This window comes from Manacus candei, unplaced genomic scaffold (genome assembly GCF_025592945.1).
Source record: "Manacus candei isolate 608988 ecotype Guabito, Panama unplaced genomic scaffold, ASM2559294v1 h1tg000047l, whole genome shotgun sequence".
NCBI lineage: Eukaryota > Metazoa > Chordata > Aves > Passeriformes > Pipridae > Manacus > Manacus candei.
This window is the reverse complement of record NW_026138095.1, coordinates 1,498,254-1,516,819: the sequence shown is the minus strand read 5'-3', so window position 1 is coordinate 1,516,819 and position 18,566 is coordinate 1,498,254.

Genomic DNA, 18,566 nt, shown 5'->3' with positions numbered 1-18,566 from the left:
AAACACCCCCGAGGACTTTCTCGCTCCCACGCTCCAACCTGTTCTGCGTGTGCCGCCTCCCTCTCCGGCTCTTTCGAGCAATTTTCCCCCTCCTTCCCCGCAGGAAAAGGCCACGCTCTTTCTTGAGAGCCATGTGTCACTTGGAGACTGACAGGCAGGTGAAAGAATGAAGAAAGTCCCATTCTCCTTCATTTTTGCAGCCCGGTGATAAGCAGGGAGCGATGTCACGGACTCCGGGAGCGGCTGCCGCAGGCTTCGGGAAGGCTCTGGCACCCAGTGACAGTTCTGCTCCTTTATTAAAAGCATCCCCACAGTGATAACCCTCTGACAGGCTGATGGATGGGCCCGAGCAGCAGAACGATGTTCCCTGAGCACAAACTTCTTTATCTCCCAGTGTTTTTGCTTCTCCTGCCGGAACTCCAGCAGCCCCTGCTGTGGGCAGATGAGCAGCTCCCCTTGGTTGCTGTCATCAGCAGGAGCCCTGATGATCCATTTGATCCCTGGGCTCTTCCAAATGAGCAGGAGGGCTCTTCCCCCTCTTCTTCTCGCCCTTCTTCTTCTCCATCTGCTTGCTGTGCCAGCAGACAGAGGAATGCTCTGCAGCACCCCTTGCATCCAAAAAAAGCTCAGCAGGGATGGATCTCCAGGATAAAAAGGATTACAGGGGTTACTGTGCTCATTCCCACACCTCTCTCCGCTCCCATCCTGGTCCAGCACGGCACTGGCTCACAGGATGGGAAAAGCACTGCAAAACCTCCATGTCTGGCTCCACGGTGATGGGTTTGGCTGTGCATCCCACAGGGTCCCATCCCAGGGATGGAGCTCTGCTCCCCACGGCCTGGGGATGCCCGAAGTCCTCACATGTGGGTCAAGGTGTTTTCTGGAAAGCTTTGAACCAGGGAGTGATCCCAAACAAGGATGCAAAAGCCACACTGGAGTGGTGCCCTGCCACCACCCCCTGCCCTCTGAGACCGGTCCCCCTGAGGATGGGAGGAAGGGAAGGAGGAAAAACCATCTGGCTGCACATTTCTTTTCCAGCTTTGAGCTGATTTCTGTCCCGGGGGATTACCAATTTAAGCAGTGTTTTTTCCTGTTCTGACCCTAAGCTGATTAGTTCTCCGTGCCCCCCTTCTCCCTTCTCTCCCCTCCTTCTTCTTCACGAAAAATGAGGATATGGAATTCCGGTGAAGTGCCAAGGCAGAGCTGACACAGCCACCCAGTGCAAGCAGAGCAAAGGGAGATGCTCACCCGGCCCCACAGGATGGATCCTGCCTCACTATGGAGCTCTAAACCACAGCTTTAAGACCTTTATCTTCTTATCCAAGAGGAACTGATATCCCTGAGGGAGGGGAGAAGCCTCCCCAGCTGGTCAGGGTGAGGCCCATCCCACCAGCATCACTCTCCCAGCGCAGTGGAAACTGCTGGTACCAGAGATGCTGGTGGGACTCATCCAAGAGCAGCAAAACTTGCCCTGGCACGATCCAGCTGCACTCCCTGAGTGCAAGAGCCTGCTTTTCCAAGTGCCATCACTCCCAGCAGCCCAGCACACCAGCGGTCCCACGACATCCCAAGGTTTGCTGCTCCCAAAGGGAGGAACTGGGGGGGCTCAGGAGTGGGGGATGCAAAAAGTGCAACTCTTGGGGAGACTCCAGGGCACCTCCATCCCTCAGTCCCCAGTTAATTTCCCAAAATCCCAGAGCAAAGCCAGCCCAGAGCCAGGTGTGCCAGAACCTGTCCCACCCAGGCACAGGCACAGCCACCGCTCCGTGCGGCAGGAAAGGCCGGAACACACCCAGCCCTATAAAAAGATAATTACACAATCCACGGCGGGAAATTAGCACAGCAAAACACTGTTTAATTCTCACAATGCACCTCAGCACCGGATCAGGAGGTAAAGTTACCTCTCACCTGCAGTGAGATGGGCCCTGGGGCCAGGATTAGGGCTCGGTGCTGAGGAAGGGTGGGAACCTTCAGCGACTGCCCTCACCCGAAATGTGGTGTTCAGAAGGGAGTAAATTCGGGCTGTTTGTCCCTTCTGGGTCCTTGAAACCAGAGAGCAACAACAAAAATCTCTTGTGTGCATAAATCAAGGCAGAAGTTTGCACCACAGACTCACTGGTCCTTTGTTTGCAAATGGTAAGGCATAAAAACGGGGAGGCATAAAAAAATAGGGATTTTTAAAAATTACTTCATTTAAACAACTTCCCTTCAAGTGGAACAGAAAACATGGATAAAACAACCAAGTCTCGCAGCTGGTCCAGTCCAACCCAAGATCAAAATAACCCTCCATCAAACAAACACACAATCCTCAGGAATCAGGGAGAGGAATCAGGGCAGAGCCTTCATCCCACTTGGAGCCCTACTCCAGGCTCTCCTCATTCCCTCCTGATGTCAGCTTTAACTCACAGTGACCAAAGACATGGATCCCCCCCTCCTGCCCTGTGGGGTGTCAAGTGAAAGGGAAAAAGCATAAGAAAAAGGTCTTTGTCTTAATTCAAATTCATCGAAATTGGGGAAAAGAAATTTTTCCAAAATCATTTTAGTCGGCTTCAAAAAAAAAAGAAAAAAAGAAGCTTCATTACACACCCACCACCCACTGCCACAGACCCACTGCTGATCACTCTGGGAGTGAAACCCCTCCACACATGGTCACGCTTGGGGTGGCATCACCCCGGGACACCAGGGCAGGGTCCTCGTGGGTCACCCCAACATCCACCCACCGACCCTCAGCAGGGACAACACGGGATTTCTGGGCTCAAAAGTTCCATCCTGGGGTGTGGAAGGGTCAAGGTGAGGGTTTGGTGACCCCCAAAAGGCCCCCAGGACTGTTCCCAGCAGGAGGGGGGGCACAGCACCGGCCGTGCCGTGACCTCAGCGGAGGGCACGGAGAAATGTCCCTTCAGCCCGGCCTTTCCTAGAACTCACCAGGAATTTTTTTGAAACCGTTGCTGGCTGAGAAACGCCAACGGGCTCAAACTTAAAAACTCGATGCAGGAATATAAAAAATGTAGGTCAGGAAAAAAAGCACCCCAGTGAAAAGCTCCTTGTTCCTCGGGGCGACGCCTCGGCCGAGCGGCCCCGCGGTGCCATCCCCGGGCGGGAGGCTTGGGAAGGGGCTCCCAGGGACGTGCACCTGGAAAAGGGCTCAAACCTCGGGGGTTTTACGGGGCAGAGCAGCTGTTCCTGCGATGCCTGTGGCCAAGGGACAGTGGTGGTGCTGCCAGCCCAGAGCTCCTGCTGCCAGGGCACGCTCAGCCCGCCCCGGCCTGCCCTCAGCCACGGGGCACACGCTGGCTGTGCACCCTTCCTGCCTTATTCCCAGTCAGTCCAGGTATTCTGCTGTTTAGTTTAAAGCACAGAGCACGACAGAGCCACGAATTCCTGCTCCCATCATCGGGACAAAGCCATCTGTTCCATCCCTGGGACGCGGGGACGGGAAAGCCAAAAGGCAGCGATTGCCCCACACAGTCCCGGAATCACTGAGGTTGGAAAGGACCTTTAAGTTCATCAAGTCCAACCATCAACCCAGTAGTGCCAAGGCCACCACTGAACAATGTTCCCAACAACAAAGGCAGTGCTACCACCCCTCCAAGAGCATCCCGATGTTTGGTCCCAAAAACCTCCCAGCAGGGAGTGTCAAGGGTCCCATTAAAGAGCCTGAAAACACTCCAGAGCCAAACAGGTTTGCTTAGAGCAGAGATACAGCCAAGTATTTGTTACCCAAAACCTCTGGGATAAATCCCTTCAGCTCAATCCATCCACCCTCACAAGCATCTTCTTTCCCTCGCTGATGTCAACATAAGATCCACGCAGAGATGGATTTTTGGAGAAAAATGCACCTTCCAGAAGGAATGGGCACTCCCAGCCCTCTCCCTTCCCGAGCTGGGGAATAGCTGCTCCCCTTTCAACACCTCCAGGTATCAGAGCTGTGATTTACAGAGCTCATTTCAGCAGCACCCTGAGCTGGGCCCTGCGCAGCGCCCGCGCCAGCCCTGCCTGCGAGGGGGGGTTTGTTTGCTTTAATTGAGGAAAAAGAAAAAAAAAAAAAAGAAAGAAGAAAACCTCTTTTCCCAACCCCCTGGTTTCATTTTTCAAGTGCCTTGATTTATTGATTGGCCCATTCCCTTTTAACAGGCTCTCCCTGCTGGAGCCAGGGTGTTTCCTGAGGGAAGGCTGCTCGTGCTGCACCTCGAGGGGGTCCTGCCATGTCCAGCCCAGGACAGGGCCTCTCCTGCTCCCAAAAAGGAGTCTTAGTCCCCAACATCATCACTTTGATTTGAGGAGGAAGAAGGTTGGGTGCAGCTGCATCCATCCCTGCATCCATCCTCGATCCCCAGTATGTCCCAGTCCAGCCCTGCCTGTCCCCCTTCCCGACACCTTCCAGCTCTCTGCTCCCAGTTCCCAGCACTCCAGACAGCAAAAGCAAAGAAAGTTTCCAAGAAAGACATTTTCATGGGATAATAAAAGGATGGCAGGCACAAAATCTGGTTTTTTTCCAAGCTACACCCACTTCTGTGCTCCTGGCTGTGGTTTTATGGTTGAAGCCACCGAGGTGGGATTTGGGAAGGGCTGAACAGCTTCATCCCAGCCCCATCCTTAGGGCAGGTGAGGGGAAAACCTGGCCAGTGCTGGAAGAAAGTGAAAGGAAGGCACTGCCCAGCCTTCCTCCTCCCTCCTACTCCCCCAGCTCCCTTCCTTGCCTTGGCCACGATCCAGGGCACGGTGCCCACAAGGAGAACTCCCAGCAGATGAGATCTACATCTCATTTAATTAAATTCTGCCTTTTAGATTAACTAGGAGGACTCTGCCCAGCCAAGGGCTGCAGGAGCAGAGCTGACCAGCCACCAAGCCCTGAGCCCACCGGGTTTTCCCCCCAGAAAACCGGGGGATGCAGAAGCTGGAGGAGAGGTTGGCCCAAAATCCAGGAGCTGGAGACCTTTGGATATGCAGGCAGGTGAAAACACCTCCCTTCCTGATGGAGATCCATGTGCAAGCCAGCTGATCCACCCCACGTGCTGGGCTGCTGAGGGCAGGGAAGGACTCAGTGGAAGGAGCTGTGTGGGGAGCAACCCCTGTGCTTTGCCAGCTTTATGGCCTTTCTTGTACAAATTGTCCCCAGTCCCAAACCTGGACCAGAGAGTCATTTGGGAGACAGATCCCCACGCCACGACATGCTAAAACCAGCCAAATACTTCAAGCAACAAAAATAAGAGGGGAAAATAAGACATCTGTAAGACATCTACCCCCACCTGTGCCCCTTCAGTCACCCTGTGAGCCACCAGCTCCAGCCATTCAAGGCTCCTTAAAGCCTCCCCCTGACGATGGTGGTGCTGAACCCACCTCCCACCCCACAGAGCAGGGGGTGCACCCCCCAGCTCCCACCCACCCCCTGGCACAGCTCCACCAGCTCACACTGGGTACAACTGCTCAAAGCCACGTTTTTCATCAGCACAAGGAGCAGGCTTGGCCTCTCAGCAATCCTTGGATAACTCACATCTCAGCCTGGCTGAGCCCCAGCTGCCAGCACCCGGGGCCAGGTCCCAGGACAAACACAGCCTACCTGCTGCAGGAGTGCCAGAGGCATGTGGGCACCGAGCACAATCCCTTCCCCAAACAGCACTGCAGGCCCAGCCCTGGCACTGCAGGAGCACTTGGAGTACTCCCTGTACACAGGATGGAGTGTTTGGGAACGTTCCTGCAACGGGACACGGGAGATGCTTCCCCTCCCTCCTGCCTGCCCCGGGCACTTGGACTTAAAGGCAGCCCTGAGGAGGAGGTTGTGCTGCAGCTGAGATGCTCTGAGCCACCCGGGGGGCCAGGACATGCAGGGGGAGAAGGTCCCCATGCCACTTACACCTGCTGGGGAAGGTACAAGTGACGGAGAGCGAGGGCTGGGATGCAGCAGAGCAGTTAGAGCAGGACCCAGCCCTCTGAACGGGCACAGAAGGAGCTGCAGGAGAAGCCACGAGCCATGGGAAGCCCAGGCTGAGGGTCTCACACACACTGACCCTGCACCAGGGGCTTCAAACTGACAGGGAGTAGGTTTAGATTAGACATAAGGAAAAAGTTCTTCCCTGTGAGGGTGGTGAGGCCACAGGTTGCCCAGAGAAACTGTAGCTGCCCCATCCCTGGAAGTGTCCAAGGCCAGGTTGGACAGAGCTTGGAACAACCTGGGCTAGTGGAAGGTGTCCCTGCCCATGGCAGAGGGGTTGGAACAAGACGATCTTTAAGGTCCCTTTCAACCCAAACCATCCCGTAATTCTCTGCTCTGCACTCCCAGAAGGAATTCTCCTGGCTGTAGCACCACTGCTCCCACGGGAACACCCCACCATGCAGAAGGAGCACGGAAAGGTTCCTGCCTGCAAAAGCTTCACGAGCAGGTGCAGCAACTCAGGCTGTGCCAACCTTTCCCAGGCTGTCTCAGAGCCCCACGTTTCCCCACCCTTTCTCCCTCTCCCTGCCCTCCAACCCTCCATTTTCCAGCTGGCAGCTTGCAGAGGGTTAACAAGGTGTGTGCCCCCGTGGGGCCGGGCTCCCCTCCCTCCCTCCTCGCCCCTCTCTTCCCGGCAGGGACTTGGAGACCGGAGGCTCTCCAGATTTAATCTCCAAGACAAACATTCTGGAGCTGGAGCCCCGCTCCATTTGCACAGACATTAAAAAGCACAGCCGGGCTCAGGGCTCTGCCCACCCCTCATGGGGTGCCCCCCTCGCCTCTGCCACACGCCCGGTGCCAGGGAGGTGTCACCAGGGAGGTGTCACCAGAGAGGTGTCACCAGCCTTTGCAAGGAAGCCACGAGGGATGGCTGGTAGTGGGAGTGAAGGAATACCCCCCACAAGAGCCCCCCATGGCTCCAGGTGGGTCTTAATGGAAAGGGAGGAGCTGGATCTTGCACAGGGTCCTCTCTGCCCGGCTGAGCCCCTGGCACTGCCAGAGGGACGTGGGGAGGAGCAGAGGAGCAGCATCAACACACCAAACGTGACCATCAGCAGGGCTCAGGGTGCAGAATCGAGGTGGTTTATCTCTGAGAAGCCACCATTTTACTGCCTTTCCTCCTGAGATGCTGAGGGGGGACCCAAACATCCCGAGGAGGTGATTTGGGAGCTGCTGGAGGACACCTGACACAAGGCAGGGGGTTTGTGCATCCTTCAAGGTCTTTGTTATCGTGATGAAGGTGCAAATCTCACCTCAGACCAGAACTTGTCAAGCCCAGCACCACCCAGAGACACAGTTAACACCCCCTGCTCTTGTTCAGGAGGAAGGAAAGGGTCTCCAGGCTATTTGGCAACGGGAGCCTTCCAGTAAATACTTATCTCACATCTTACATTTCAGTCGGAAGTCGAGAGATTTGGTTCATTTTCCACGGGGATGGGAGAGGAGAATGTGCCAACAAAGCTCCAGGGCTGAGCCCAGCTCTGAGCTACAGCAAGGGCTGGGCTGGGCAACACCAAAATCCACCTTCTATCCTTAACACCTACAGGCAAAAACCTGATGGGCAGGAAATCCATCTCCTTCACTCTGCACCAGCTTTCTGGACATTTAACTTATTTCATTCCTGAGAAATGTCTTTTCCTATGACATCGTGGCACTTCCAGGAGAGAATAACTCTCCCAAAACCAAGCTCCACCACAGCCTGGAAAACTGGGTTAGGATGAAAAGCTCGAAATCAGCCTGGAGCTGGCCAGGAGAGCCCCAGAAAGGGCTCATGGCAGTTGGATCCCAGCCCCACGTGCCCCTGCCCGACACCCAGCTATAAAATTGCTTTCTGAAGATGGTGGCTGGGTTAATTACACACACACACTGATGTTTTCATGAAAAAGGCTATTCTATAAAATTGTGGGAGCAATAAAAAATATAAATAGCCCCCAAGGCACCACAAAATGATGCCATTTTAAGGGCATTTATTTTTTCCTTGAAATCTGCGGGGTGGTATTTAAAGATGAAGGGAGGAGGAGGACTAATATGTCCTGCTCTGTCCCAGTGCCAAACACCCCACGGAGCTCTGGTGGTCTCCTGGAGCCAGCCAGGGGCTCCAGGTCCACAATTAATGACCTCTCCACACCTTTCATGTGCCACCCACTGGAACCCATCAAGCGTTTCGCCCCGGCTGCAGCCGGCACGGTGGCTCCCAGCACCCCAGAAATGCCCCTTCCAGCTCCCCCCACCCAAAATTCCTCAATATTTGCCTTTGAGATATCTTTTGATATCAAAAGGTGGCCGCAGCCCAGCTCCTGAGGTGCTCAGCAACTCGCTGGTGGTCCCTAAACAAGCAGCCAGATGATCTCACACCAAACATCCCCAGGTCCTTGTGGGCTGACCACGAAACCTTCAAACAAGCCTGGAGAACAGGCAGGCTCAGTTCCCTCTGGCCACCAAACTCCTCCAGGCCGGTCCACCCAGGGGGACATGGCTCAAAGTACACTCAGTGTTCCTGGGGCTTACCCAAAATACGAGCCCGGCAGGACAGGCAGACGCTGGGCAGGCGGGCGAGAGGGAAAGAAGGAAAACCCACAAGTGCTGCTGCTCCAGCCAAGTCACGAGTTCAGCGGGTTCCCTGCGGGTCGGGCAAGGGGAAGGGGATTTTTCCTGGATGGTACAATCCCCCACTCACCATCTGCTCTGGAGCCCAAGGGGAGGACAAAGAGGACACTGTCCTTTCATTCCCAGCTCTCCAGGAATGGGGGCACAGCCCAAACACCTCTGACACCCCACCAGCGGTGCCCTGGGCACAAGGGGGTCCCTCATTTACGGACCAAGAAGCTCCTGTGGGTTTTCTCATCCTCTTTGGGATTGAGCTACCCATATCCACAGGCTCCAGGAAGGATGGACTTGGGGAAATGAAAGCAATTGTGTCTCCTGCAGCCACAGTGACGATAAGCAACTGCCACTGAGATATCCTTGTGCTGAGATATCCTTGGATTGGGTCAGGAGGGGGTACCACCAACCAGGATGAGGGAGAGCGCCTGGAAACTGCTGTGCAGCCCAAAAATGGCAAAAGCCCTCAGGCTTTTCCTGTGTCCCAGTTAATTACTGCTGGAAAAGTCATCAGCAGCCCCTGCAAGTCGTTTGCCTCTGTTTATCCTGGCAGGGCTGCGGGGGCCTCACTGCTCACACGAGTGGCACGAGGAGCATGGAAAGCCACCAGCAATGCCCACCTCCATGCCAGGAAAGCACAGTGAAGAGCCTGCTCTTGCCTCCCCTCTGTGAGTGGAGAACACAGCTCGGGATGGAGTTCTGCTCTCCACACTCAGGCTGAGGCTCCCTGAGCCGTCACTGACTGGTGGCCTGTCAGGAAAAACTGAATCCCAGCCCAGCAGCTCTCCTGCTTTAAGAGGTGGTACAGCACAACCCTTTCTCTCTCACCCACGGGTTTGTTTCCTTTCAAAACATTCAGTCCAATTTTTTTTTTCCTTCTTTGCACCTTCCTCTGCTGTCACCGAATTTCCAGGTTTCCACTTGCACAAGGACAAAACTCCAGCTCCCCTCAGTGCTTTAGGAAGCAGCAGCATCACTGCATCACTCAGGGGAAACTGAGGCACAGGGAAGTAGCCAATTCCAGAGTATTTTCCCTAAAGAGAGGCAGAGAGGCTGCAGGGCCATCGCTCCCCCAGCCACGCTCATCCCAGGGGAAGGGTTGCTGGAATATTGGGCCTGTCCCACCCAAACTCCCACAGGCAGAGCAGGGGAGCTTCCTACAGCAAACAGCTTCCCCCCGTGCCGTGCACAGCAACACCAACATGACCCTGGGGAGGAGATGCTGCAGGGATTCCCTGCTTTTTGTTTCAGGGAGGATCATCTCCCCAGCCATCTCCAGCTGATGGGGACAGAAAACCCCCCTGCCACCCCAGGCAGGCACGGGGCCAAGAGCAGGAGCGGGGTGGTTGTCCCGTGTCCCACACGGGATCAGCCAAGGAACGGCATCGCCTCCCGCACACAGGAGGAGTTTTACCAGCTGTGCTGGACAGGGAGGATTTTTAAGGCCAAGACAACAACAGGCTAAGCTGCTTTTTTCATTGGAAGCCTCGGGAAGCGACGATCCGGGGAGGAAGTTGCAGGCTGGACAGAGGGGACAGCTCTGCGCCCTGTGAACATCTGTTTGCAACACCCAGGAGCCCGTCCTGGCCAACAGCCCCATGGCTGGAGCACGGGGGGTCCTAAAGATGCTGCAGCTGCTGGGAAGAGCCTGGCTGAGCTCCTGGCATCCCACACCACCCCAGGATCCCCGGCAAATCCGCACAAGGAGCCCGAGGTGCCCTCACAGTTAGTCCTGGTTCCCTGAGAGCCAGGCTGGCTTCCCTGGCCTCTCTTTACACCCAGAAGCTGATCCCTGCCTGAGAACCCCCGGGGCTCAGCTCAGGAGATGGCCAGCAGCAGGAGAACACAGATCAGCCCGTGCAGCAGGACCCACCAGCATGTCCAGGATCTCTCATCAAGCCAAAACCACCTCACCAGCCCTGCTGGAGCCCCTGGCACCAGCTCCCATGCCCTGAGCTGGTGATTTCAGCAGGATTTGCCACGCTCCAGGCACTGGAATGCACTGTCACTGCTGGAAATGGAGAAAAAACTCTAGCCCACCCAAAAGTCAGATCACCCTGAGATGCCACTGTCCCACATCCCTCAGGCTCAGGAATTTCAGTCCTGCTCCATCCTGGCCTGGGGACAGAGTGGAGATGGATCTGCAGATCCAGGCACTTTCCCTCCTCACCTCAGGGAACTCGCATGAATTTGAAAGTTTCCTGCCAAGCATCCATTGTGCAGATGTTGAATATTTGGCAGGGACCTCGAACAGGCTCCCTGAGGTACTAAGGAAAACTCTCAGGAGCACAGGCTCTGGCTGAACACTTCCCTGCAGCCCTGGACCCACAGTGGCCCACAAAGGAACACCGTGCACGGGAGCAACACCCGGGGGGGAGAACAAATCCCTCTGCCTGTGGAATTTCCATCATGATACACTTTGCTAATTAATTTGGTCCTGGCCCCACACGAGCAGGGACGAGCCAGAGCATCACTTCCAGCAGCCCAGCTGCCCAAAATCCATCACACGCCTCCACAGGGCGGATAATCTGAGCAGAAACCACGGGAAAGGGGCACAGGCAGGTGGCCACGACACACCTTCCCACTGCCCCGGCTCACAGGGGTTTAGGAACTGCAGGAACAACAGCAGCAGAGGGACTCTGCAGCAACACAACCTGCTTGGCAGCCCGGTTTAGTTTACATGAGCACAGCTGATTTTCCTGGAAAAACAGCATGAAATGCAAGAGGAGAAGCTGCCCAGGGATGAGAGCAGAGGCACGGGGAGCTGCTGGGGCTGGGCAGGGGGATGAGCCCGGTGTGATGCCCCCGAGCAGCGCTGGGTGCTGAGCTGGGGGACCCTCTGCTGCCCGGGGCTCATCCTGCACCTCCCAGCGACGCCCTCCCCGAGCTCCCCGCAGCCCCTCGCAGCCCTGGGAAGGGCAGAACACGATCCCCTCGTTATGTCAAGCTCTTGGCAAGCTCCCCCCCGCCTCCCGACGCATCCTGTTCGCCGCTTCTGCATCCGGCTTGGGAATTCCAGGAACATCTGCGCGGCTCCCTCGCCCCACCGCACATCTGCGTGTCCGTACCTGCCGCGCCCCCGCCCCGCCGAGCCTCCCACGCCGAACCCCCGCATCCCACCCCCACCCGGGCTGGCAAGAGCAGCAAACCCTTCCAAGCATCGCCCCGAGTCCCCCAGGAGCCAAAATGTTTTGTCCTCGGGGAGTCCCCTCGGGTAAATAAATAAATTGGGTTTGTCCAAACCCATCGCTCCTCGTAAACTCTGGTGAAATGTTTGGGGAGGGAGGAGAGGGAAAGTGCAGGTGGCCATGTGTGCAGTGTCCTCCCATCTCCTGAGCAAAGGGTTGTCCTCTCCAGGGGAGTAACCAGCAAAACCAGGAGCATCACTGTGATCCCAGGGAACAGGCAGAGATGACGCAGCTGCACCCCTGGGAGCACACGGGATGCTCAAGGCTCAAATCAGAGCAGGGATTTGGGAAAGGGAGCCTGTGAAACGCCACTATAATCCTGCCCTGAGTGCTCCAGGGCACAGCAGGAGGGCTCGACAAGCCACTGCCAGCACAGCAGGAGAAACCTGGGGAATACTCTCCTCTGCTCCCTGGGAAGTGACAGCTCCTGCAGGACACGGCAGCACCGACCCAAGGTGCAGCAGCAACAGGATGGAAGCCTGGATGGCACCTACAGCCTCCCTGGAAAAGCTGGATGATCCAGGGCTGACACAAGGACAGCAACCACAGCACTGCACAGCACACTAAATACCCCCAAGCTCCTTCCCAAGCCTGTTTTTCCAGGCTTTTTCACCACGGAATCTTGGAATGGTTTGGGTTGGAAGAGACCTTAAAGCCCATCCAGTGCCACCCCCTGCCATGGGCAGGGACACCTCCCACCAGCCCAGGTTGCTCCAAGCCCCATCCAACCTGGCCTTGGACACTTCCAGGGATCCAGGGGCAGCCACAGGTTCTTTGTTCCCATCACACAAACCACACTCCAGCAGCTGAGGAGCAGCAGGGCTGCCACAGGCACCATCCTCATCATCACCCTCACCCCAGGGCACGGACCAAGCACCAGAGACGGGCATGGAAAGCTGGGTTTGGTTCCCAAGGGGGAAGGGAAGGTCTGGTACGTGGCACATCTGCCACAAGGAAGGGAGGCCTCGCATTTTCGAGCTGCTTTGGCTGCTGCAGGTAAATGAAGGGGAATGGGGAGATAAGAGGGAGAGGAAGGGACACACAGCCCCGTTCCTGCGCGGGGAGAGGAAGACAAAAGGGACGCTTTGTGGAGAGGCTGAATTAATTCAGCTCCATGCAAAAGGAAATTTGTTCCCTCTGCCAGAAAGGAAACAAAGTGGGGCGAGCAGGGAAAGGGGCGGTTCGGCTCGGCCTGGCTCGGCATTCCCGAGGCAAATCACCCCCTCCTGCCAGTGCAGCCAGCACTGACCCCGTGCACCACGCCAGGGGCACCGTGCCCCCGCCAGCCCACGGCCCAGCACCTCCAATTAGGATGCCAGGGGACAGGGAATGAAAGGGAAGAGAAATTCTGCTTAATTGAGAGGCTGCAGCCAGGCCCTGCTCGCCCAAGATTACCCAGAGGAATGTGAGTCTCCCTTGCAGTGGGTTCACTCGCTCGAGACAGGAATGAATAGAGCAGGCTCCAGGCGGGAGAGGAGAAGAAAAAGACAGATTCATATGACCTGGATTTGGGGTTGGGATGAGATCTGGTGACTGCCTGAGGCCCGCAGAGTGGTTGCACGCTCCTGCCCCGCTGCAGCCACACTTGGGGTCTCCTCCAAAAGCACCAATCCCAAGCAGGAGACCTGCTCCATCAAAACCTGCTCCATCAAAACCTGCTCCATCAAAACCTGCTCCATCAAAACCTGCTCCATCAAAACCTGCTCCATCAGGAGCACGGGGCTCCTCGTGGCCCCCAGGGAACGTCATCAACACTCCCCTGTGGATCTTGGATGAAGGGACTGTTACTCTGGCCCAGACTTGGCAGCCACGATAAGTCCATTTCTGCTGGCTGCTCCCATCCAGCTCCCACAGTTTTCCCACCTTTACCTGCCCTCTGTACCATTAAAAACCATTTTGTTTTGTATCAGCAGGTCGGCAGAGCTTCCCCATCCCACAAACCTCCTCCTCTCCAGCAAAGCTCCAGCTCCAAGGAAAGCATCCATTTTTATCCACAACCCTTCTGTTCCTCCTCACATTTCTAATCCATTAGGTTTTTCTTCAGAAAGAAAAACAATCTTCAGAGAGGATGTGAAGGAACAGCAGCACCAAAATCTTGCAAAACTGCATTTCACAGAATCATGGAATGGTTTGGGTTGGAAGGGATCTTAAAGCTCATCTCATTCCACACCCCTGCCAAGGGCAGGGACACCTTCCACTAGACCAGGTTGCTCCAAGCCTCGTCCAACCTGGCCTTGGACACATTTCAAGAGTATCAGCACCTTTTGCTATGAACAGTTGTTCCTCCTGTCTCCTCAACTCTGGAAAAAAAATGCAGAATCATCCTCAAAAACTGCTGTTCCTGACTACATCCAAGGGAGTCGTGTGCCTGGAGAGGGGGAAGGCAGCCCCCAGAGCAGCCCTGCCCTACCCTGGGCCATTCCACACGGAAGCACATCCCGAGCTAACGCCACCTGCACCGGGATAAAGGCGCTTTGTGCAACACACACATCTCTCAGCACGTTCCCATGGGGAATTTGATCAAATTGGACTGATCTCAGCAGAGCTTTGATCCCCCCTGCTCCCAGCACAGCCACAGATGCCATTAGAGGGGTGGAGGAGGCAAGAAAACATCACCACAGAATCCTGGAATGGTTTGGGTCGGAGGGACCTTAAAACTCATCCAGTCCCACCCCCTGCCATGGGCAGGGACACCTCCCACTAGCCCAGGTTGCTCCAAACCCCATCCAACCTGGCATTGGACACTTCCAGGGATCCAGGGGCAGCCACAGCTTCTCTGGGCAACTTGTCTTGCATGAAAGATTAAATAAACCCAGCTTAACCTCTTGGTCAGGGGCAAGGCCGTGCCCCAGAAATGAGCAGGACCTCAGGGTGGGCACCCTCAGGGCATGGTGGCCTTGTGGCTGCCATCCCCCAGGGCACTGGGCTCCCCTGGTCCCTCAGGCACACACTTCCCTCCACCCAGCACAGCAGGGATTAGCCCTCAGCCTCACAGGGATGAGCATCTTCCCATCACAGGATCTCAAAATATCATCATCCACCTCACAGCCCCTTCCCAAAGCTCCTCCTCCTCCTCCAGGACCTGCTCTGCAAGGACCTTGAGGTGCTCACAATAAACGTGGTGGCTTAAAGATTCACCCAGATCCAAGGAAAAGAAATAAAAGGTTAAACAAGCAGAGAAAGCAATTGCAGGTCCATCCAAGAGCAACATCGTTTGGCAACTTTGTTTGGAAAAATTAATAATTCTGCAGAATTTCAAGAGGAGGGAAGTGGATGGGGAGAGGGAGAGAAAAGGCAGCCTGAAAACCCAGAAACTCCCTTCAACTTTCTATCCACAACCAAATGCAAAGCTGGGAAATAAGCAGCAACACAACACGTTGTTGATGACTTTTCCATTAAATACTCACGTTTAAACCCCCTCTTTGTATTCCAGCCTTTGCTTGCAGCCTCAGCAGGCCCCACTTCTTTTCCCCCCTCCCCCCTCTTTTTTAATAATAATAAAAAAAAAAGTTATATGACTTTAATTAAATGCACTTATTAAAAGGGTGAAATATTTGGAGAGGCTGTTTTTACGCTGGAGGCACATTTTCCAGCGTGCTGCAGAGTGTCTGCATCCGCCCGCCCCAGGCCAGTTTTAATGCACAAATAAATCCCCACCTGAAGTGCTGACAGGTTATTATGCAGTGTGGCAGCCAACTAAAGTAAACACAGGGGCACAGCTTTAACCTCTTGCAGTCGCAGAGCCTCTCCCCCGCCGGGCAGGGCTCAGGTGGGAAGGACCAGCAGCAAAAGCAGCATCCTCCCTGTGCCCCCCCAGCCCCCCGGGACAGCCCTCAGCTGGGACAGGGCAGGGTGGAGCATCCAGCACATGCCAACCTCTGCCAGCCTTGCCAGCTGAGGGACCAACCCCCAGGAATCAGTCAACCAGATAAATAATAATAAATACTGATAAAGTCACAGGGTCCTGAAGACACTCCAGGGGTGGAGCCCCTCTGCTCTGGAGACAGGCTGGGAGTGTTCAGCCTGGAGATGGGAAGTTCCAGGGAGACCTTAGAGCCCCTCCCAGTGCCTAAAGAGATCTTACAGGAAAGATGGACAGACATTTTACACAGGCAGATAATGACAGGGTGGTGAGGCCCTGGCACAGGTTGCCCAGAGAAGCTGTGGCTGTTCCATCCCTGGAAGCGTCCAAGGCCAGGTTGGACAGGGCTTGGAGCAACCTGGGCTAGTGGGAGGTGTCCCTGCCCATGGCAGGGGGGTGGGATGAGATGGGCTTTAGGGTCCCTTCCAACCCAAACCATTCCATGATCCTGTAAGAACACAAAAGAACTGCCTGTCCCAGCTGGAATGCAAGGCTGGGGAGTTGTCAAGTGATGGAAAACATCCTCTCCTGTGGATGCCTCCCAACACCAGCCCTGAGGGCTCGAGTGCCTGGGATGCCAGGCTGCTGGACCTGACCCCCTGCATGGTGGAGACAACATCTCCCCACTAACCACAATGGATTTGCATCCATGTTTCAAAAGCCAAGCCCTGGGTTTGCATATCCCTTTGTCAGTGGTGAAGCAAAGATGGAGCAGATAATGAACAAACTACAAACAAATACCAGGAGGAAGGAACCAAACCTACAAAGTCACTGCTCTTTTTCTGGGCAGCTCCCCCAGTGCTGTGCTGGAAGATGTCCCTGCCAGCCCGGGAGACACGGGACTTTCACCAGAGCTCCCACATTTGGAAACAGCAACTTTTAATTGCACATATCCACGGCCAGGCACCAAACGTGCTCAACTCCCAAACCTCCCACCGCAATTAACAGCCACTAATGACTCTGTGCTCAGGCCCTGCCAAAGCCAAACCGTCCAGGCAAACTCACAGCTCAGCTGCCAAGAGCAGCACCTCCCAAAGCCAGGGCCACCTCTCCCAGGCTGCTGAGGATCCAGGGAGCTCTTCTCCCCTGGGGATGAAAGGATGCTGAACCACCTCCCCTTCCGGGGCGACAGAGGACGCCGGTACCAAGAGCAGCATCTCATTCTCTTGCACGTTGCAGGAGGAATTCTGTGCCAAAAGAAGTGATTTCCAGGGAAGAGCTGGCGCTGGAGGAGCCCCTCCATCCTCCCACAGGGCTGCTGGACACCACAGCCACGCACAGCCCCAGAGCACCAGCTCATCCTCCTCACACGGGATGAGGGATCTCGGCCCCTTCCAGCCCGTGGGTCACTTGGCCAGCACGTGGCAGGGACAGGCTCCAACAGAAACATCCCTCTTGTCTTAAAAAATTAAGGCCTCTGCTTTGCTCCCACATCTGACAAGACGCCGCATGCTTTGCTAATCCTTGGAGGAGATTAACTTTTTATTTAGAATTCCTTCCTCTAAATGTGGCAATTATGAAGGGTGGTGGTTTTTTTTTTTTCCTCCCCTTCTTTAAGCTCTTGGCCAGGGAACACTTTCTCCAAGTTGGCTGAAAAGGGTTAGTTAAAAGTGGATCTTGTCTTACTTCCCCTCTCTGATCCAACCCACAGGAGCCTCTTGCCCAAGGGGATGATGCCCCTTGTCTCATCCATCAGCCCAGTCTGATGCCATCCATGTGAAAATCCAACCTGGCCTTGGACACTTCCAGGGCTGGGGCAGCCACAGCTCCTCTCACCACCCTCACAGGGAATTTTTGCATGGAAGTACCAGCCCATTCCCGTGCAGATCCCATGCCTGAGCTCCAGGGCAGCTGTTCCCACTCAACAGGCACAAAGTGACTCCAGCAGCAGTGGAGCAGCTTATGGGAAACTCAGGGAAGGATGCCCCGAACAGAGCAACGACAACCCTTCCTGTACACCGAGAAAAAGGGGGGGGGAAAAATGTATCAAGTGCCTGTAGCTGTCAGAAAACATTTCTGCAGCTTTGGCAAGACAGACACAACTAATTTAGCTGAGGTATATTAAGCTGTCAGCCTGGATGATAAGAATTTAATCACTGGGAGCAGATCAAAGCTCAGCAGTACTATGGGGGTGGGCTGGACACAGGGATCAGCAGAGCAGGGATGTGCAGGCACTGAGAGGAGCAGGAAAAGCCTGTACGGTGGGAACAGCCCCAGTGTGCTCCCGGGACATCACCTGCCCACAGGGATTGTCTCTCCCCAGGACGTGGGACCACTGCTGTGCCACAGGGAGCCAGAGCTGAGCAGTCCCTGCTGTGACCAACATCATCAGCTGGGCTCAGGGCTGGAGCCAAGGGAGGAGATGCCAATGGAGAGGGAGGATGAGCCATTGGCACTTCCATGGGAAAGGCAACGGGCTGCAGAGACCCTGCACCCCAACTCTCCAGCACAGGAGGAAAGTCTTCCCTGTGAGGCCCTGGCACAGGTTGCCCAGAGAAGCTGTGGCTGCCCCATCCCTGGAAGTGTCCAAGGCCAGGCTGGATGGGGCTGACCACCATCTCCACCCCACCTCTCCACAAGAGCAGCAGCTCAGCCCCTCACTCTGGATCACAATGACAATGATGCCCCTTTGTGCCACCCTCCTCGGCTGGCAGAGGAGGGGGAAGAGCAACTGGGGAGGCAAAGGGAAAATTCACAATTCCATCACAGCTGGAAGACAAGCCCTACTGCTGCAGGGATTTTACCTGCATTTCCCTGGGATGTTTTAGCCTAGGGCTGCTCCAGTAATTATTCCTGAGGTTCACTGGGCAGTTTTTACTGCTTGGTGGGAAGCACAGGGCTGGCAGGGCCATCCAGGTGCTGCACGCTGCCTATCCAGGTGGGAAATGGCATCTCCCATGGGATCTGACCATGTCTGGGCCCCAGCAAACCCAGACCTTGCTCCTGGAGGGACAAGCACTCTGACACTCCCTGCTGCAGACCC